Here is an 18,370-nt window from a genome sequence, read left to right as displayed (position 1 = left end):
AAAAGCTTGTCAAGGCAAGGGTCCGTGTGCTCGTCTGGTGACAGAGTGGCCGTGCCATCCCTTTTCCTCCACAGGACTCGGTGGTCGGTGTGAATTTGTCTTGTCTCAGCCAAACGCCGCAGACACTGCTTGCCGGTGTTGGCATCAAATAACCAGTAGAGGTAGAACAAAACTTGGTGATAGATTGGGTGTGGGGGATGAAGGAAATCAAGGATGACTCCCAGGTCTTGGGTCTTGAGGAACTGAATAGATAATGGAACCAAGTACTGATATAGGGGAAAGTGGGGCAAGAATTGATTGAAGAGGAAAATTACATTAAAATGCTACACTGTCAGCATAGGGGAATCATTTCTTAGACTCTTAAACCAGCTATGATGTTCACATTATGCTTGAATTTGTGAAGCAGGAACATTTGAGCTATAAGGCCTTACTTTAACACTGTATTGGGACCAGGTGCTATGTTCTCAAATGGATTTCATTAATGCTCACATTGAACCCATAGGGTAAAAAGAGAAGCAAAATGTGATAGGAACTCAAATTCTCCTTTAGATTTTTTTAAATTTCAGTGATTTTACTTTAATACCTTGCAGAACATTAACCAGTTTTGTATCTAATCTAGCAATATTATACTAAAATTTCTTTATTAATTGCTCATAAATACTTAGCAACTTAAATGCTCTCTGAACCAATTTTAATATCTGACTGGTTTCCTCACTAATCGGTTGAATAAACTGACACATTCATTATACATGTATGTGAGAGTCATAACATTTAAAAGAGCATGGATATTTGCTGCTATTCTCCCTACTCTGTTAGATTTTTAAGAAACAGATTGACTTCTTTGTCTAGAGCTAAGACTTAGCACTAATAAGTTGATTCTTGTTATTCATGGTAGTTATATTCTATAAAGTCACCGGGAACACTGCATTAGCCAACACTGAATTATTGTTCCTAGGGCAAATACAAGGTTAGGCTCCTATATGCCTCTGATCATAACATTTTCATCAACCTACCACTGATTCATTGAATTCACAGCCACCAGCACTATAAGTCATGCCATAGTGAAGCTTATCTAACACTTCTTCCAAAAGGCACCTCAGAACTATGTTCAGTAAAATCACCACCAATGAGCAAAATCATGGCATTAGATAGACCTTGAAAAGGGCACTTGTTTTATTTACAGTGTGAGAGCTTAGACCAAAGGCACAGTGTTGCTTTATTCAGCCTTTAATTTTCACTGTTTTGAGCATGTTCACAAATGGTCATGAACACTGCAAACATTGATTTGGGGATTACAAATAAATTTTAGCAAGTATGTGAGTTCACAAATACGGAATCTGCAAATAATGAGGACCAACATTCCTCCCTAACTTACTGATTAATGTGTGAGACTTTTGGATTTCTCCCTACTTCAGTACACCCACCGTAGCTCTCCAGTGATCATCTTCAGGAACTGTTTTGAACAGGGACTCCTCTCTCCTCTTTAACAATCTGTAGCTACTCCCTTTGGCTACTTGTTTTTTGGCCCTGAGAAAAATCAGTTAACTTCTATGTCTCAAACTACATATGAATCAGTTATAATAAACACTAAACTCTTAGGCTTGTCCTGTGGGTAAAAACCATGTGAAAACATTAAGTGCCACAAAATGTAAGATAAGATAATTACACTACTAAGTATAAACTTTCTTTTAAGTATATTTTATTGATTATGATACTACAGTTGTCTCATTTTTTTCTCCTCTTTATTCGCCTCTGCCCTGCACTCCCCTACCCACTAGCATTCCTCCCACCTTAGTTCATGTCCATGGGTCATACATATAAGTTCTTTGGCTTCTCCATTTCCTATACTATTCTTAAACTCCCCTTGTCTATTTTGTCCCTACCATTTATGCTTCTTATTCCCTGTACCATTTCCCCCATTCTCCCCCCGCCCCCTCCCCACTGATAACCATCCATGTGATCTCTATTTCTCTGAATGTGCTCCTGTTCCAGTTGTTTGCTTAGTTCATTTTTGGTTTTTTAGGTTCAGTTGTTGATAGCTGTGAGTTTGTTATCATTTTACCTTTCACATTTTTAATCTTTTTCTTAGATAAGTCCATTTAGCATTTCACAGAATGAGGGCTTGGTGATGATGAACTCCTTTAACTTGACCTTATCTGAGAAGCACTTTAGTTGCCCTTCCATTCTAAATGATAGCTTTGCTGGATACAGTAATCTTGGATGTAGGTCCTTGCCTTTCATGACCTGGAATAGTTCTTTCCAGCCCTTTCTTGCCTGTAAGGTTTCTTTTGAGAAATCAGCTGACAGTCTTATGGAACTCCTTTGTAGGTAACTGTGTCCTTATCCCTTGCTGATTCTAAGATTCTCTCCTCTTTAATCTTGGGTAATGTAATTATGATATGCTTTGGTGTGTGCTTCCTTGGGTCCAACCTCTTTGGGACCCTCTGAGCTTCCTGGATTTCCTGGAAGTCTATTTCCTTTGCCAGGTTGGGGAAGTTCTCCTTCATTATTTGTTCAAATAAGTTTTCAATTTCTTGCTCTTCCTCTTCTGGCACCCCTATGATTTGTATGTTGGAACGTTTGAAGTTTTTCCCAGAGGTTCCTAAGCCTCTCCTCATTGTTTTGAATTCTTGTTTTTTCCTTCTGTTTCAGTTGAATGTTTATTTCTCCCTTCTGCTCCAAACCATTGATTTGAGTCCCAGTTTCCTTACCTTCACTGTTGGTTCCCTGTATATTGTTCTTTATTTCAATTTGTATAGCCTTCACTTTTTCCTCTATTTTGTGACCATACTCAACCATTTCTGTAAGCATCCTGATTACCAGTATTTTGAACTCTGTATCTGATAGATTGGCTATCTCTTCATTCACTTAGTTCTTTTTCTGGAATTTTGATCTGTTCTTTAATTTGGGCCATATTTCTTTGTCTCAGCACACCTGTTATGTTGTAAGCAGCAGAGCCTTAGGTATTTGCCAGGGTCAGGCAAACCAGGTTGCTGTGTTGTAGTGCTGTTTGTGGGAGAGGGGTCAGAGAGGGAGCAGTGCCACTTGCTTGGCTCTCATCCAACTTTCAGTCACTTCCCCCACTACCCACAAGCAAATTGGACCCTTCTGGTGCTGGTTCCCAGGTGGGTGGGTTCGTGTACATTCTAGGACTCTGTAGGTCTCTCCAAAGATCTCCCCTGTGAGACTGGGAGTTTCTCCTGCTGCCACAACCCCCACAGGTTTTTATAGCCACAGGTTTTGAGGCTTTATTTCCCCACACTGGAATCCTGGGTTGCGTGGTCTGTCTTGCTCCCCAGTTGTTTCTCCCGGTTTATCCACACACAAGTGTGGGATCAACTGGTCCTCCAGTAGCCCCTTTGTCATGTGTCGTCTCTGCCCCGGCTGCCCTTCTCCACCCTTCCTACCAGTCTAAATGAACGTTTCTTCTTTAACTCCTTGGTTGTCAATTTCTTGCTCTTCCTCTTCTTCTGGCACCCCTATGATTTGTATGTTGGAACATTTGAAGTTGTCCCAGAGGTTCCTAAGCCTCTCCTCATTGTTTTGAGTTCTTGTTTCTTCATTCTGTTTTGGTTGAATGTTTATTTCTCCCTCCAAGGGAGAAATATTCCATACAGTTTGATTTCCTAGCAGTTCTGGTCTGTTTGTTTTTAAGTTGTCCTTTACTAGTTGTGCGAGGAGGCAAAGTGTATCCACCTATGCCTCCATCTTGGCTAGAAGTCTCTAAACTTTCAGTTTGGCTTTTTAGACTTTCTTCTGAGCTGCTGTCTCCCTACCCTCAAATCCTCATTTTCCAAAATTCCCACTGTAAGCTGCAGAACCAATGTGCTCACCATACTGTGCACTGAACTCATAAGTTTCCTCCTCTAACTAAACCTTCATGCAGGCTCTTCCTTGCTGGAAGTGTCCCTCTCCTCTGCTAATCCTAAGTTCTCAACACTTCTAAATAAACAAATATCAATACAAGTATTTACATCTTCATTCCCTCCTTAAGGCTTATTTACTAAAATGACAATATAGGAATAAAAAAATACAACAGCAAAGGCAAATAGTAAGGAAGAAAATGATGGTAGGCAAGATAGCAACACAATTTTGGAAGATGGACAAGTGGTAACTGATTTAGTGTGGGAAGGGGGGCAAAGCCTGCAATTTGACTGCTTGTGGAGGAGACGGATAGAGAAACCGATAAGAAGTAAGCCATTTGACATTGCAGAACCCTGGAAAGGAGGAGAAAATAAAAGTGCCAGATATTTCTGACAGCATGTGTGCTGGATTGGGCTTAAGATGTCTGTAGAAATATTGGATTGCCAGAAACTTCCTCATCTGTGCTGCTCGCCTCTTACCTCAAGAGACAATAGACACCTGTGATTCAAGGAGGCTCTCTGGATACAAGAATACCAAGCAACTATGAGGACAGGAATAAAGAGGCCATATTTAAATTAAGAGGATAAAATAGAATAATGAGCAGTGAGACTCTCAGACCTGTTCCAGGCTATACCTCCAAAGCAGAATATTGGAAAAGTCTTTTCTTTAAAAAAAAAAAAAAAAAAAAAAAAGATTATTTATTTTTAGAGAGAGGAGAAGGGAGGGAGAAAGAGAGAGAAACATCCATGCATGAGATAAATATCAATTGGTTGCCTCTCGCACACCCCAAGACAGGGACCTGGCCTGCAACCCAGCATGTGTCCTGACCAGAAACCTGTGGCCTTTCACTTTTCAGGATGATGCCTAACCTACTGAGCCACACCAGTCAGGGCTAGAAAAGTCTTGTCTTGAGAAACTGATCAGCCAAAAAGAAAAGATCTATTGACACTAACAGTCTTTAAGCAAATATCCAGGTCCCAACTTACCCATCAATGTCTAGACATCTTGTGTGTATGTGTGTTCTTAAATTTGAACATACAGTCAGAAATCATCACATTTGAGGAAAGCCAGAAAAATAGAGACCAAATCCAACAGAACAAAGGAAATTAGAGAAAGAAAGCAGGCAAGATAATTTTTTTTTATTAAAAAAAATTCATAGAGTAGTACTTCTCAAACTTGGTTGCACATTAGAATTGAGATTTTTAGAATTCCCATTCCCCATCCCTTCCCCTTTGGCAACCATTTGTTTGTTCTCTATATCTATGGGTCTGTTTCTATTTTGATTTATTTACTTATTTTTAGATTCCACATGTAATTGAAGTCATATGGTATATTTGTCTTTCTCTGACTTATTTCACTTCACATAATACCCTCTAGGTACATCCATGTTGTCACAAATGGCAAGATTTCATTCTTTTTTATGGCTGAGTAATACTCCATTATACACACATACACATGTATATGTGTGTGTACATATGTATATGTATGTGTATACATGTATATATGTACATAGATATATGAGAATATACGTCTTTCTTATCATCTACTGATAGGCATCTAGGCTGCTTCCATATCTTGGCTATTACTAGCAATGCTGCAATGAAAATAGGGGTGCATGTGTGCATATGTTTTTTCCAGTTAAAGCTGCTGTTTTCTTTGGATAAATACCCAGAAGTGGAATGGCTAGATCATATGGCAGCTCTATTTTTCATTTTTTGATGAATCTCCATACTGTTTTCCATAATGGTTGCACTAATTTACAATCTCACCAACAATGCACAAGGGTTCCCTTTTCTACACTTCCTCACCAACACTTGTTGTTTGTTAATTTATTGATGATAGCCATCTGAAAGGTGTGAGGTGATAAGTCATCAAAGTTTTTTAAAAATTTTTATTGATTGACTTTGAGAGAGAAAGAGAGGAAGGGAGGGGGGAGAAAGAGAGAGAAACATCCATTCTGTTGTTCTATTTATTTATGCATTCATTGCTTGATTCTTGTATGGTTCCTGACTGGGGATGGAACTCACAACCTTGGTATATCAGAATGTCACTCCAACCAACTGAGCTTCCCAGTTAGGGCGCATGCCTGAGTTGCGGGCCAGGTCCCCAGTAGGGGTCACCGTGAGAGACAACCACACATTGATGTTTCTCTCCCTCCCTTTCTTCCCTCCTTCCCCTCTCTAAAAATAAAGAAATAAAATATTTTTTAAAAAATAGATATTAACCCTTTTTCAGATGTATTATTTGCACTTATCTTCTCCCATTCAGTAGTTTCTTTATATTTTGTTGATGGTTCAACTGGAGATCTTTTAAAGAAAAGTTTCTGGAACCTGGCAGGAACTGTGACTCTGCAGGCTAGGAGGGGCCAAGCAGCAGATGACATGTTCCATATTCCGGAGAGTGAGGGCAGCAGAGCCGGCTCTGGGGCCATGAAGCCTCCTGTACGAGCATCAAGCAATCTTTTCAGAAGTCCAGAAGGTGTTCCTTCAAGCCAACCCAACAGGATGGCATCGAATACTTTTGGACCAACTGAAGAACCTCAGAACGTTCCTAAGAGAACCAACCCCCAGGGGGGAAAGGAAGGGTATCTTTGAGGAATCAATGCCTGTCCACACTCCACGGTGTTTGAACCCACCTGGCGGGAAGGCTAGTAACATTTTTGAGTCGCCAGCGACTGCCATTTTACCCTTGGCACACTCAAACAAACTCAAGGACCATGTGCTCTTGTGTGAAGAAGACCCAAAATTGGACCTTAAAGCCACAAGGAGCATCTTGCTCAGAGAAGAGCTGGGTGAGAAAGGTGGCCTGAGAGAAGCAGTCCACGCTCAGGAGCTCCAGTCCCCATCCACGGTTGACAGCTAGGAGCCCTGGTTAGGGCTCAATACAGCCTCAATCTCACAACAAAGTCCTGAATCCACCTGGAGGCAAATCCAGCATCTCTTTCTACTAGAGAAGCTATTGTTTCCCCTGTAGCCAGTTAAGAAACTCAAAAGATAGGATTCAAAGTTTCCTTTAGTCCAAAGGAATAGGGAGGAGTGTGTGTCAGTACTGTTACATATTGGAAGCCACTGCTCAGGTTTCACCACCACCACAAAAGCCACGGAGGAGCTCGCCTTCCAGACTGCCAAGAAATGTATCTTTGTGGGGGGAAAATGTGACTCCTTGCTGAACACTCTGCAATTTTGGAGGAACTCTCAGATGGCCTGGGTGGGGAGCTGGTGCAAGGCCACAGGAGTCTGATGAAGTGCGATCTTTCATGTCCTTGTTGCAGCAGCAATCTTCCAGCCGGTTGAGTATCTAGAAATCACTTAACATAGGAGCAGACTTTAAAGCCTTAGAAAGAAATCCAGAAACAACGTTGGGCATAAACCAAAAAGTTGTCTTAAGTCTTACGCTCTATGGAGAGCTTTTTACCCCAATCCTCTGTAGTGATCTGACAGGAATCTCTGCCTGCCCACTAACTTCCTCAAGACTAAAACTATCCAGATACGCTTGAGAATTCAAGATGGAGGTGTAGGTAGACACACTGCGCCTCCTCGCACAACCAAAAGGACAACAACAATTTAAAAACAAAAAACAAGCAGAACTGACAGAAAATCAAACCGCACGGAAGTCCAACAACCAAGGAGATAAAGAAGAAACATTCGTCCAGACCGGTAAGAGGGGTGGAGACCAGCAGCCGGGGTGGACGGGACTCATGGCAGCATGACCGGACCCAGAAACTGGTGGATTGTGGAGCAAACCAGGCAGGCAGTGCGACTGCTAGAGACCCCTCGGCCCCACATTCTCGCATAGATAAACCGGGAGGACCGGCGGGGGAGTGAAACAGACCTCACAACCCAGGGCTCCAGCGCAGGGAAATAAAGCCTCAAACCTCTGATTGAAAACACCCGTGGGGATTGAGGCGGCAGCAGGAAAAACTCCCAGCCTCACAGGAGAGTTCACTGGAGAGACCCACAGGGGCCAAGAACATACACAAACCCACCCACGCGGGAAGCAGCACCAGAAGGGCCCAATTTTCTTGTAGGTACCGGAGAGTTGACTGAAAACCGGCAGAGAGTGGAGCAAGCACCATTGTTCCCTCTTGGACCCCTCCCCCACATACAGCATCACAACGCAGTGACATGAGTTACCCAGCCCCAGTGAACACCTAAGGCTCCGTCCCTTTACATAACAGGTGCACCAAGACAAAAAAAAAAGTCCCAAATGAAAGAACAGATCAAAGCTCCAGAAATAGTACAACTAAGTGACGAAGAGACAGCCAACACATTAGATGCACAGTTCAAAACACTGGTAATTAGCATGCTCACAGAATTGGTTGAATTTGGTTGCAAACTAGATGAAAAAATGAAGGCTATGCTAAGAGAAACAAAGGAAAATGTACAGGTAACCAATAGTGATGCGAAGGAAACTGGGACTCGAATCAATGGTGTGGACCAGAAGGAAGAAACAAACATCCAACCAGAAAAGAATGAAGAAACAAGAATTCAGAAAAATGAGGAGAGGCTTAGGAATCTCCAGGACACTTTGAAACGTTCCAACATCCGAATTACAGGGGTGCCAGAAGGAGAAGAGGAAGAACAAAAAATTGAAAACTTATTTGAACAAATAATGAAGGAGAACTTCCCCAGTCTGGCAAAGGAAATAGACTTCCAGGAAGTCCAGGAAGCTCAGAGAGTCCCAAAGAAGCTGGACCCAAGGAGGAACACACCAAGGCACATCATAATTACATTACCCAAGATTAAACAGAACGAGAGAATCTTAGAAGCAGCAAGGGATAATGACACAGTTACCTACAAAGGAGTTCCCATAAGACTGTCAGCTGATTTCTCAAAAGAGACCTTACAGGCAAGAAGGGGCTGGCAAGAAGTATTCCAAGTCATGAAAGGCAAGGACCTACATCCAAGATTACTGTATCCAGCAAAGCTATCATTTAGAATAGAAGGGAAGATAAAGTGCTTCTCAGATAAGGTCAAGTTAAAGGAGTTCATCATCACCAAGCTTTTATTATATGAAATGTTAAAGGGACTTATCTAAGAAAAGGAAGTTAAAAAACATGAACAGTAAAATGACAACAAACTCACAACCATCAATAAATGACCCTAAAAAAAATAAAAGAAAAACAATGAAAACAAAAACTAAGCAAACAACTAGAATAGGAACAGAATCAGAGAAATGGACATCACATGGAGGGTTTTCAGTGGGGAGGGAGAGGGGAGGAGTTGGGGGGAAGGTACAGGGAAGAAGAAGCATAATTGGTAGGCAATAAATAGATGGGGAGAGGTAAAAAATGGTATAGGAAACAGAGAACTCAAAGAACTTGTATGTACAAGCCACAGACATGAACTAAGTGGGGGGAATGCTGGAGGCTAGGGGGTACAGGGTGGAGGGGAGATAAAGGTGGAAAATTGGGAAAACTGTAATAGCATAATCAATAAAATATACTTAAAAATTTGTCAACAGGAAAAAAAATATTTAAAAATAAAAACTTCCAAGAATATCCAAGAAAAAACTCTCAGTGAAGTGCCTGTGAATTGCCTAGACATCTACATACAGTTAGCAACCACCTTTCTTACTACAAAGTTAACAGAAATGCAAACAAAATGTCAAAGTATGGCAAACAGTGACAATCTCTTATGCTGACAACAAATCCCCAAATGTGTTACCTTTGGAAATATGCGAGAGCATAGAACTCCAGTGTAAATGGGTACTTCCAGATAAATGGCCACAGTTCTCTAGATGTCATCTAAGGGACCGAGGAGGGGAAACTGTGCAGGCAGCATACCTGAATCTAGCAAGACAACACACAAACCTAGCCATGTACACATGGACCTCTTACAGTTAGGCAATGATGAAAAATAAGGTAAACCCTAAGAATAATAGCCAGACTACAACCTAAAGTGTAAAATTTAAATATATTTCAGTAGGAGAGTAGCATTAATAAGGTCTAAGGAATGAGTACAGTATGTTGAATATAAATAACAGTGCCTTAAGTGCAGGTGGATTGCAAATAAATAGGTACTTAGGCAGGCATTCCACTCCCTCTACATGCCTGTATGTAAGCTTCTGGTAAGCATCTCAGGACAGCTAGGTGAAGGGAATCAAGAGTAGTACGGACGATAAAAAGAAAACGAGAGGGAAAAAAGAGCAATACAGATGAAAAGCCAGGCTCCTTCTTGGGTACTGAAGGACTCTCTTGGGTTCAGGGCATGAATATCCCCCAGAAGATTTGCCTACATGAGTACACATTTAAGCACACACACATATACACATACAGCTACTGGCCCGGCATCCAGGTCATTCCTGCAAAGGAAGCTGAATCTAAATTATATTTCCTGCTAGAGAAGTATCCAAACTAAGATACCACTGTTTTCTCACTTCTGCTGGAATCATGCAGTACATCTTTCAAATGGCATCAAATCCATTGAGCACGATTCCCTTCTGAAGCTAGTAGGCTTGTTCTGAAGAATCTATAGAGCAAGTTCATTGGGTACAAAAAGAGATTTTTGTTAAGATTGTGCTATATCATTATGTTTTTCCTTTTAAAAAGAGCAATAACTGTATCCTTCAAACTTGCCTGGCTCCTTATTCCTACATACAGCTGACTTGAGCCAGAAGCAACACCTTGTGGGTCCTCCAGCCTCAGGTACATGAACATGTGCAATTGCAGGATGAGTATATACAGATGCTGGCTGCGGAGGCCCTCTCTCCAATTCAGCTCCCTGACAGCAAACTCTGGTTAGAAAGCAAGTCAGTAGCACAAAGTCTCATGCTCAGCAGCGAGTCTTCGTTCATGCTCGAGGAGCATTTTCTATGGTCTATGTCTCATTCCCAGCATGAAATATGTTTTCTAAGCCCAGATATTCAGACTTCTGAAGTTTGTCCTAATAACGTTCTATTTTCCACATCAAGATCTTAAATTTCATGAAACTAGACCACCAACTTACACTATACACCAGAATAAACTCAAAATGGATGAAAGACATAAGTATAAGTCATGATACCATAAAAAAGTCCTAGGGGAAAACATAGGCAGTAAAATTTCAGATGTCCCATGTAGCAATATTTTTGCTGATATATCTGCTAGGGCAAGGGAAATAAAGAAAAAAAATAAACAAATGGGACTACATCAAATTAAAAAGCTTCTGCACAGCTAAAGAAACCATCCTCAAAATGAAAAGGGAACCAACCACATGTGGGAGAACATATTTGTCAATGATATATCAGACAAGGGTTTAATCTGCAAAGTATATAAAGAACTCATATGACTCAATACCCGGAAGACAAACAATCCAATTAAAAATGGGCAAATGACCTGAACAGACACTTCTCCAAGGAGGACATACAGAGGGCCCAGAGACATATGAAAATATGCTCAGCATCACTAGCCATCAGAGTGATGCAAATTAAAACCACAGTAAGGTACAACCTCCCACTTGTCAGAATGGCCATCATTAATAAATCAGCAAACTACAAGTGTTGACGAGGATGTGGAGAAAAGGGAACCCTAGTACATTGTTGGTGGTAATGCAGACTGGTGCAGCCATTGTGGAAAACAGTGTGGAATTTCCTCAGAAAACTAAAAATGGAGCTGCCTTTTGACCCAACAATTCCGCTGCTGGGATTATACCCTAAGAATCCTGAAACACCAATTCAAAAGAACTTAAGCACCCCAATGTTCATAGCAGCATTATTTACAATAGCCAAGTGCTGGAAATAGCCTAAGTGCCCATCAGTAGATGAGTGAATCAAAAAACTATGGTACATTTACACAATGGAATACTACACAGCAGAAAGAAAGAAGAAACTCCTACCTTTTTGCAGCAGCATTGATGGAAATGGAGAGTATTATGCTAAGTGTAATAAACCAGTTGGTAAAAGACAAATACCATATGATCTCACCTATAAGAGGAATCTAGTGAACAAAATAACCTAATGAGCAAAATAGAACTGTAGACATGAAAACATGGAGCAGACCTGACAGTGACCAGAGGGGAGGGAGGAGGGGGATAATGGTGGAGAGAAGGGGAGGGGACTAGTCAAAGAACACCTATGAATGACCCATGGACATGGACAGTAGTGTGGGGATTGACTGTGGGAGCAGGAGGGTGGGCTGTGCTGAGGAGGGCAAAGGGGAAAAAATTGAGACAACTATAATAGAATAATAATTAAAAAGTTTTTTTAAAAAAGAGCTTAAATTTCAGTTTCTAATCTTGCTGCACCATCATATCATAATGAATGGTTAGGAGGGCCAAAGGTGACTACTGCTATTTATTGAAATAAAGTATTAGCCATGCTTTTCAAACAGAAATTAGAGAACTCTCAGAAAAGACTCAAGGTGTCTAAAGCCCATCTGACCCTCCCTTTCTCCAACTCAAGTTTTTTTTCATTAACAGGAGCTACTCTGCTACTGTCAATATATGCAGTTCGAATCCTGGCAAGGGATGGGGGCTGATGACAAAAATCATTGACCACTATAAGTGTGCTCATAAAGACAGGATTATAGTAGGGAGTTCTTTATCCTGGAGTAGGATGCAATTAAAAAAAAATCAAAATAATCACAGAAACCAAAATAATGAGGATAATTGTGTTGGGGAGCCCCCAGGTATGCATTCTGCTAAAGGCAGCTTTGTGTACAAGCAGAGGCTGGGTGGGCATGGTGTTGCTTCCCATGGAATGATCTGCACAGAATAGTCTGTCACAGTGTTCTCCTGGCTGGGGCTCCAGTTTACTAAGTGGGAACAACTATGATGGGTGCTATCTGATATCTGCTTCTCAATCAGCTGAACAATCTGCTTGAATGTTGGCCTGTTTAGGGGATCAGCATCTCAGCAAGTCTTCATTATGTCATACATTTCAGCAGGTGCATACTCAGGGCTCAGTATTCAGAAATCTTCATTGATCATATTGCAGAACTTAGAATTAACCAGGATTCCAGGGTAGGAGCTGCCTCCTAAAAATAACAGCTCACACCCAAAAATCCCATGGTGATGTGCATCCCAGTCAGCGGGATCCGTGTGTTGTGGCAGCAATAGACAAATTCACACGGACTACAGAAATCCTGTGGAGAAAAAGGGACGGCATGGCCACTCTCTAAGTGAGAGAGAGGGTGAGAGGGTCAGAGAGAGCCCAAGAGAGCCCAACCCCTGCCTGGACAGGCTTTTATTGCTTTTCTGGGCACATTACATTGAGGATGGTCCTCATTTACTATGCACAGGTTCACTGTAGGTGATTACCTTTTATAGACAACAACGGAAAGAATGCCGCTAATTACTTCAAAGAGAAGGGTGTTACAGATCAAGGGGGAAAGTGGTTGAACTGGTTACACTCCATACTTGGGAGGTTTAGCACAGGCTTTAGGAAGTTAAAGATACTCAGTAAACATTTGCTGCCTCAATCCAGGGTGAGGGAGTTTTAGCAAAAGCAAGTCTCATAGCAGCCTAGGTACAATGCAGGCCTGATTCCCCACAGGAGAACCTGTCCGTGGGCGTGGGTCCTGTGTGCTGGACCTCGCACCCAGTGGCTTTTCCGAGTGGGAGCTGGGCTACATTTCCCATGCGTGGAACAGATCCCTATACCATGGGACCAGACATCACTTTCAGATGTGTACACACAACTGAAAATGCTTTAATGTGCTGTCAACTTCACAGATAGCCAAGTGTTTCCTTTGACCACAAAATTAGACTCATTCCTGATGTCTCTGGCTAGACAAAAATCACAAACCTTTGTGATTCTACAATGAGTAAAGAGAATATTTCTGGCTGTCTAGTCTCTGTGAATACAACTTTTTGAGGCCAGGAAGGCCATGCCCTTTGCCACCTGGTAAGAAAAGCTCAGCAAGTCTTCCAGATCCAGGGCCAACTCGTCATCTTCCATGATGGTAGGAGTTACATCTCTTTCTACATATGGGCCTATTCTTGCTAATCTCCTTTTGTCTGCCTCGATTGGTACAACATAAGAAAGCCTGGGTTTTCAATATCCACGTACTCATTAGTACTTTCACTACACAAAGACTCCTTTGAATGCAGAAGGTTCTTATAAAGTGCTGCTTCTGTGTGATTTTCCTGCTTTGAGCAAATAAGTGAATCATGTCATCTCCTCAAAGAAGGGGAAGGGGCAAGTCAAGAAACATGAATAGAGGACTCATGGATATGGACAATGCGGTGGAGATTGACTGTCGGAGCGGGGCGGATAGGGCAGGGGAGAGCAATGGGGAACAAGGTGGGACAATTGACAACAATAAAAGAAAATTCAAAAGATAACCATAGCAACAATATTCTGTAATGGCCGGGTGGGCTCTCCAATCAATCATGCATGCTCTGAGGAAATGCACAATATTCATATGATTACTGAGGTAACTCAAGACTTTGAGTTCAGACATTAGGGCTTCTTATTCCATTAAATGGGCACTTGGTTTGAGCATCTTCACAGCAATAGTTGCGGCCACACCGACTTAGTGAAGCTGTAAGATGTGGCCTCAACAACTTCCCAAAGGTGCCAGCCCCCAAGGTTGTTCCAAAACAGAGTCTCTTTCTGGGAAACTCCCACTTGTAATCATAAAGAAGTTGCATTAGGTCTATGTAAACATAATTGTTTCCATTTACCTCCTCAACAACCTTTCACTGTACTTCATATGTGGCTCTCTGTAAATATTTGTAAGTAAGAATCATCACAATAATGCAATCGTATTGGCTGAGATCACAACCAATCAGCAAAGGTGTGAACAGGGTATAGGAATGGATTTGTTCTTCTTTTTTAATTTAATAAAGTTTTATTTTTCAAAGTGTACAGCTGGTGGGAACTGTTTTTCATGCATTTTCACCAACAGCTAGGGCATCCCCACCTTTAGTGGTATACATTACTTGAACTCTGTGCTTTGAAAATACTTTTTTAAAAAAGACTTTATTTATTTACTTATTTTTAGAGAGGGGAAGGGAGGGAGAAAGAGAGGGAGAGAAACATCAATGTGTGGTTGCCTCTCTCATGCCCCGAACTGGGGATCTGACCTGCATGCAACCCCAGGCATGTGCCCTAGACTGGGAATTGAACCAGCAACCCTTTGGTTCACAGGCCAGTACTCAATCCACTGAGACACACTAGCCAGGGCTGAAACTACTTCAATAAGGCTTACTAAGGAGTTCCTGAAGGGCTTCAGTCTCTCAGAGAAAACAACTAGGGTTATAAGCTTGTAGATGGCAACTTCCTTACAGAGTTTTTCATATGTTGCTTTGTCAAAGAAGATGAGGTTATTGAGCTTGTCCCAAACTTTGCCTTTGGACCACTTGGTTTTGGCTTTGCCCCCAGATTTGTTGTTCAGTGGGTCTTTGTTTTTCTTGGTCGACTTTCCAGCATCTTTCTTATTCTTGTTGTCCTTGAGTGCCTGTTGAAGAAAAGCAGGAAAACAGCCAGCTCATAACACAGCCCCATGCTCCTCTCCAACTGCCAAGTCAAGCTCCTACCCCAGTCAAGCTCCACTAGTGAGCATGTGGGTGAAACAATACACCTGACCGCCCTCTGAGCTGAAGGTGGAAGTTCTGGGGGCTATCCTTCCAAAGGAGCCTCAACTATGCTCTGACACCATCTAGTTCTCAGAATTGCACTGGCTTCGCACCACTACTCAACACAGAGAAACTTAAAGAACAGCTGCTCCCACTGCTGCTTTGAGAAGATGTCAGACAAAAAGTGGAATGACTTTTTCTTTAAATGCGAAGTTTAAAAGGATTCAAACTCTACGCTGGTAAACCTGGCACCATTTGCTATCATGGTGCTATTTGCCAAACAGGACTATGAGCTTGTTAAACATAACTGCCATTTTACTCTTCTGAGCTTATGTCCCCCAGACTGGAAAAATTACTGGAAAAGCAGTTGGGAACCGCCCTTCCTGGTTCCAGAAGCTGTAACCCCCCGTGGTTAAGGCTGAGTCAGGGTTGGGACCATAAGCCACTAAGGAGACAAAGCTTATCTCCCTGGCAGGGGTGCCATCTCTGCCCACTTTACCCTGCTTGGCCCTGAGCTTGACCAGTTAGCCAATGACAGGTAAGATTCCTCAAGGGAGGAACAACCTAAGACAGGCATGGTCACGAAAAAAGGCCCACAGGGAAGGACTTGGGGGGCTATAGAAAAAGGGGGTGATGGACCCTCGCCCTTGGCTTTGACATAGCCTGAGTCCTCATTCTGTCTGCAAAAAGTCTCCTAATCTCTTGGCTGCCTTACTTCCCTTGCCTGATTTAAGCCTGAAACAATAACAGAGGGCAATGCAGTCCTGTGCTGGGAGGGGCAGATTCCCTGGGGAATCAGGCCTAAGAAAGAATGCATACATTCCTGTGAAACCTACTTAATTTGTACCCTCAGCTTAAATGATAAGGGTCCAGGCCTGAAATGAGTCTGGCACCCAAAGTTTTTTTTTTTTTTTTTTTTTTTTTTTTAATTTTTATTGTTATTCAATTACAGTTGTATGCCTTTTCTCCCCATCCCTCCACCCCACCCCAGCTGAACCCACCTCCCTCCCTCACCTCCACCCTCCCCCTTGGTTTTGTCCATGTGTCCTTTATAGTAGTTCCTGTAATCCCCTCTTCCCACTGTCCCCCCCACCCCCCCAGCTGTTGTTAGATTGTTCTTAACTTCAATGACTCTGGTTATATTTTGTTTCCTTTTTTCTTCTATTGATTATGTTCCAGTTAAAGGTGAGATCATATGGTATTTGTCCCTCACCACCTGGCTTATTTCACTTAGCATAATGCTCTCCAGTTTCATCCATGCTGTTGCAAAGGGTATAAGCTCCTTCTTTCTCTCTGCTGCGTAGAATTCCATTGTGTAAATATACCATAGTTTTTGGATCCACTCATTTGCTGATGGGCACTTAGGTTGCTTCCACCACTTGGCTATTGTAAATTGTGCTGCTATGAACATTGGGGTGCACAGGTTCTTTTGGATTGGTGTTTCAGGGTTCTTAGGGTATAATCCCAGCAGCGGAATTGCTGGGTCAAAGGGCACTTCCATTTTTAGTTTTCTGAGGTAATTCCATATTGTTTTCCACAGTGGCCTCACCAGTCTGCATTCCCACCAACAGTGCACTAGGGTTCCCTTTTCTCCGCATCCTCTCCAATATTTGTTTGTGGATTTGTTTATGTTGGCCACTCTCACTGGTGTGAGATGGTACCTCACTGTGGTTTTAATTTGCATCTCTCTGATGGCTAGTGATGCTGAACATCTTTTCATATGTCTCTGGGCCCTCTGTATGTCTTCCTTGGAGAAGTGTCTGTTCAAGTCCTTTGCCCATTTTTTAATTGCACCCAAAGTTTTATAGCCCTTTAACTAACTGACTGTAACTCAGAATAAGTCCTCAAAGTTCTCTATAAGTTATGTATTGTTTGACCCTTACTGCCTGACAGTGATTGAAGAGCTTTATCTGTATTCCTGTGTGAAATGAACCTAATAAAAGCCCATGGAGGAAAAGGCTCTTGGCCCTTCTCCTTTGAGAGATCAGCCACCTCTCTTCCCCAAGCAGATCATGTCTTGGTAGACTTATTTTCATCCATGGCAGACACGGGGCTCAGAGGTAAAGCTCCGCGACAAAAAGCAAGAATATAATGTGACTAACTGCTTCCCATAGGCATAGGCAAAAGATAACATTGGAGAAAACTGCAGCTATGCAAAACCAACCAAAACCCCCTGTGTTGCAAAACTCCTAACAGTCCAGTGGCCACATAAGAGCAATCCCCTACCCTTTATAATCCAATAAAATCTCACTGTACCAACCTTTCAGTGCTGTGTATTTCTTCATGCCTAGCCACTTTCCTCTCTTGGAAAGTGAATAAAGCTTTGCTCACTGCATGTTCCTCTTTTTGTGAATTCTTTCACAGCCTACATCAGTGGCCACCCTAACATTGTGGTGGCCCATATGGGGACATCCTCTATTTCTCCCTCTCCTCCATCTCCTGAGACTTATGACTAGGGGAACAGTGGGCAGCAGAACCTCATCCCAGGCTTACCCTCTAACCCTGTCTCTATGAGGTTTAGGGAGAGGATTCTAATTCTTTTTCCATCTCTCTGGACTCTGTGGACCCCCTCCTCCCAACATGGCCTGTGATCAGTAAGTCCCTCTGAATCTCGGGAGGAAAACATTCATTTTGTGAAAAGTGATAGCTTGGTCCCCTGTCTAATCCCCGGTGTCAGATCTATCACTTTCCAAGGAGTTTACCCATGAGGGATGCCTCTGAGGCAGGAGATGGTCAGGAAGGAGGAAACTCCGGAGGTGTCCCAAGGCTAAGACAAAGGACATCAATACAGGACTGAGACCCTGTTCTAAGACCAGTTGTTCCCGCTTTCTGGAAAAGCGCTGAATCATGGTGAATCATAGATGCACCTGCGCAGAAGATGCTACATGACCCCTGCTTCATTATAATAGCATTGTAATAAATTAGCACTGTGTGATCCCCTTCTCCGGTGGCCAGTCAAGGAAAATCATGGCAGACCACGCGCTCAGTAGCTTTAAAGTAATACAACT

At 42.3% G+C, this 18,370-nt stretch overlaps 1 protein-coding gene and 2 pseudogenes across 2 annotated transcripts in view; 1 reads left to right on the top strand and 2 right to left on the bottom strand.

Annotated features, from left to right (window-relative positions):
• The first annotated feature begins 6,245 nt into the window (after positions 1–6,245).
• Positions 6,246–6,814, top strand: LOC112314201 (jupiter microtubule associated homolog 2 pseudogene; annotated as a pseudogene).
• Positions 6,815–6,936: 122 nt separating this feature from the next.
• LOC139440949 (mast/stem cell growth factor receptor Kit-like) overlaps positions 6,937–18,370 on the bottom strand; it is a 12,578-nt pseudogene continuing 1,144 nt past the window's right edge. The window contains exons 2-8 of the transcript XR_011651279.1: positions 14,962–15,244; positions 14,103–14,614; positions 13,636–13,959; positions 13,431–13,512; positions 13,191–13,198; positions 12,502–12,830; positions 6,937–7,161 (exon numbers count right to left, since the gene is read on the bottom strand). The product of XR_011651279.1 is annotated as a mast/stem cell growth factor receptor Kit-like (transcript). The remainder of the gene's footprint in view (positions 7,162–12,501; positions 12,831–13,190; positions 13,199–13,430; positions 13,513–13,635; positions 13,960–14,102; positions 14,615–14,961; positions 15,245–18,370) is intronic.
• TMEM25 (transmembrane protein 25) overlaps positions 15,088–18,370 on the bottom strand; it is a 20,484-nt gene continuing 17,201 nt past the window's right edge. Inside the window, exon 9 of the transcript XR_011651221.1 lies at positions 15,088–15,244. The gene's annotated coding sequence lies outside the window, so the exon portion shown is untranslated. The remainder of the gene's footprint in view (positions 15,245–18,370) is intronic.

The sequence above is a fragment of the Desmodus rotundus genome, chromosome 5, assembly GCF_022682495.2.
Source record: "Desmodus rotundus isolate HL8 chromosome 5, HLdesRot8A.1, whole genome shotgun sequence".
Classification (NCBI taxonomy): Eukaryota; Metazoa; Chordata; class Mammalia; order Chiroptera; family Phyllostomidae; genus Desmodus; species Desmodus rotundus.
The sequence above is the reverse complement of the archived record's forward strand: the minus strand, read 5'-3'. Positions and strand labels throughout refer to the sequence as shown.